Source organism: Gossypium hirsutum, chromosome A04 (assembly GCF_007990345.1).
Source record: "Gossypium hirsutum isolate 1008001.06 chromosome A04, Gossypium_hirsutum_v2.1, whole genome shotgun sequence".
In the NCBI taxonomy this organism is placed as follows: domain Eukaryota; kingdom Viridiplantae; phylum Streptophyta; class Magnoliopsida; order Malvales; family Malvaceae; genus Gossypium; species Gossypium hirsutum.
Genome location: NC_053427.1, coordinates 21161496 through 21162475, shown reverse-complemented (window position 1 = coordinate 21162475; position 980 = coordinate 21161496).

Here is a 980-nt window from a genome sequence, read left to right as displayed (position 1 = left end):
TCCGTATTTGTTTAAACAATGTGCAGTTAACATAATCAGAAAGTACGTAGCTGGAAGTGAGATTGACGAGATTTTGTACCATTGCCATTCATCTATGAGTGGGGGACACTTTGGTTGTTCCTGTACAACAGCAAAGATTTTACAAGCTAGATTCTTTTGGCCTACAGTGTTTAAAGATGCATATGCGTATGTGAAAAATTGCAATCGATGCCAAAGAACCGGAAATATATCAAGGAGGAATGAGATGCCCTTGACAAACATTCTAGAGGTTGAGCTATTCGACGTATAGGACATTGATTTCCTAGGCTCGTTTCCTTCTTCCTATGGGAACAAATATATTTTAGTAGCTATGGACTATGTACCCAAATGGATTGAAGCCAAGGTCTACCTAACAAATGATGCTAATGTAGTCATGCAATTCCTATATAAGCATGTATTTACATGGTTTGAGACTTTTAGAGCTATAATTAGCGATGAAGGATCTCACTTTTTAAATAAGTGGCTTAAGTGGCATCTTGAAAAGTATGATGTGAAGCATAAGATTGCTACTGCTTATCACCCACAGTCAAACGGGCAAGTTGAAAGGGTGAATTATGAAATCAAAGGTATTCTTGAGAGGGTGGTGCGCCCTAACAGAACAGATTGGTCTTGAAGGCTCAATGATGCTCTATGGGTCTATCAAACTGCTTTTAAGACGTCGTTAGGAATGACTCCCTATAGTTAGTTTTTGGAAAGGCATGTCATTTGTCGCTTGAATTGGAGAATAAAGCTCACTAGGCTTTGAAGCAATTAAATTTGGATCGTAAGCAAGCCGGTTAGAGAAGGATGTTACAACTTGATGAGTTGGAAGAGTTGAGGTTATTTTCATATGAGAATGCCAAGATGTGTAAAGAAAGATTTAAGAGGTGGCATGATAGTCGTATACAACCTTGTGAGTTCAAAGAAGTTGAGAAAGTGTTGTTTTAATTTAAGGCTAAGGT